Consider the following 2756-nt stretch of genomic DNA (forward strand, 5'->3'; position numbering starts at 1 on the left):
GTTTTTGTTATTTTTACTGCTGTTATAGTTCTTATTGCTATGAAGCATATTCATAAACTTGAAAATTCCCCATTTACAATCAGGACTTACCATCTATCCTGTCAACATAGCCTCATTCCTCCTTAATTATTTTTTAAATTATAGTAAAATAAAAAAAAAAACCACACACATAACATAAAATTTACTGTTTTTAAGAGCAGTAGAAAGTATTTTCACTTTGTTATACAATAGGTCTCCAGAACTTTTCATCTTACAAAACAAAAACTCGATACCCATTAAACAACTTCCAGTTTGCCATTCCCCAGCCCCTGGTAATCACCAACCTACTTCCTGTTTTTATTAATTTGACTTCTCATAGATACCACATATTAGTGTAACCATACAATATTGCCTTTTTGTATCTAACTTATTTCACTTAGCATAGTACAGTACTCTTAAGGTTCATCTATGTTATAGCATGTGACAGATTTTCCTTTTTCCTTTGACTGAATATTTTATTGTATGTATATACCACCTTTTGTTTATCCACTCATCCATCAATGGACATTTGGGTTGCTTTCACCTCATGACTATTGTGAACTATGCTACAATGAACATGGCTGTGCATCAACATGTCCTTTTAAATATGAAATCAGATTTCAGGTCAAGGCGGTAGAATAGATAAATGCTGTGCTTGCCTCCTCTCATGACCACATCAAAATTATAACTAAACTACAGAACAACTGTTATTGGGAATCACCTGAAGTTTGGCTAAACAAAAGTCCTACAACTAAGGACATACAGAAGAAGCCACCTAGCAACTAGTAGGAGGGGCAGAGACATAGAACGGGCTGGTCCCACACCCACAAGTGGTGGTTAAAAAAATCAGGAGGGCTATCTCAGCTGCAGAGGTCCCCCAAAGGAGTGAGGAGTTCCAGCTTCACACCAGGCTCCTCAGCTCACAGTTCTAGTGCTAGGAAGAGAAGTCTCCATAACATCTGGCTATGAAAAACAGCAGAGATTGTGGCTGAGTGAGACAGAAGTGAGATAGAGGGCAACTGCAATTCCTCTTAAAAGGCCCATGCACAGATTTACTCACTGATGGACTCACTTGCTCTGACCTCCAGTGCTGGGGCAGCTGCTCAAAAAGTACCAGGGACATATGGGGAGGAACTGAATTGTTTGGCTTCAGGGTGAGGGCTGGAGAGGCAGCTTTCTCCCAGAGAGAAGTGCTGATAGAACCCATTGTCTCTTTGTTGAGCCTGTCCTCATCCCAGCATGCAGATGCAGGCAGCCCCATATCTGAGTCTCCATCAACTCCGCCAAAAAAATGGGTCACCCCGCCCTGGTTAGTCCCTGAAATCCTGTTCCTCCCAACTTGTGGTTTTCCCCAAGGCTCTTCTAAAGCCTTTTCCATACAAATGGCCTGTCTTGGCTCATGCTGAGAATTTTCCTAAAATCTATCAAGATTTACAAAATCCAAAGAAGCAACTGGCCTCAGTGTGCCCCATACCTTTTGCTAAGCACTAGAGCATGCTCCATACCCAAGCTTGGCGCTAGAGGCAGCTAGCCTCAGTTCATGGCTTGGCCTCTCTAGGCACATCTAATCCAGAGAGGGTGGCGGCCATATGCAAATTAATTGATTGGGGCTCATGCCAGGTGGTCTTAGGCGGGGCACAGCCTGCAGCTGAACTTGGTCTGTGGCAGGACTCCTCCAAGAAGGCACCGGGTATGGGGAGGCTGGCATGTCCCGTGACTGTCTTCAAACCCAGGGCTGCACCAAGGATGACACACCCAAATGGCAGACTGGAAAGGTACCAGATTTCTGCTAAAGTGAATCCTGTTCTGTAGGGTTAGCCCCTCACTAGACAATCCTTACAATCAGTCGGCCATAGGCTTAATCCCTCCCACTGATATGCAAACAGCAAACAAGGCTCAACTACAACAGCAGGGCACACACAACCCATACAAGGACACACCTGGAGCATCTGGCTCAGGTGACCGGGAAAGACTGTGCCACTGGGTCCTAGAGCACACCTACTATATGAGGACACTCTACAAAAACTGGAGACAACCAGCCCTACTTAATATATAGAAACATGGGGAGGCACACAAAATGGAGAGACAAAGAAACATATCTCAAATGAAAAAACAGGACAAAGCTCCAGAAAAAGAACTAAACAAAATGGAGACAAGTAATCTACCAGATGCAGAATTCAAAACACTGGTTATAAGGATGCTCAATGAACTTAGGGGAAGAGTAGATGAACACAGTAAGAACTTCAACATAGAGACAGAAAACATAAAAATGGAAATAGAAAATATAAAATAGAATTAGTCAGAAATGAAGAATACAATAATTAAAATGAAGAATACATTAGAGGTAATTTACAGTAGATTAGAATAAGCAGAGAATCCAATCAATGATTTAGAAGATAAGGTAGCACAAAACACCCAATCAGAACAGAAATAAGAAAAACAAATCCAAACATATGAGGATAGTTTAAGGGTCCTCTGAGACAATATTAAGCTTATTGACATTCACATAATAGGAGTACCAGAAGGAGAAGAGAGAGAACAAGAAATTGAAAATCTATTTGAAGAAATAACGATGGAAAACTTCCCTAACCCAGTGAAGAAAGTAGACATACAAGCCCAGGAAGTGCAGAGCCCGAAACAAGATAAACCCAAAGAGGCCCGCCCCAAGACACATCATAATTAAAATGCCAAAATTTAAAGACAAAAAAAAGAATCTTAAAAGCATTAAGAGAAAAGCA

This window comes from Pteropus vampyrus, unplaced genomic scaffold (genome assembly GCF_000151845.1).
Source record: "Pteropus vampyrus isolate Shadow unplaced genomic scaffold, Pvam_2.0 Scaffold43, whole genome shotgun sequence".
In the NCBI taxonomy this organism is placed as follows: Eukaryota; Metazoa; Chordata; class Mammalia; order Chiroptera; family Pteropodidae; genus Pteropus; species Pteropus vampyrus.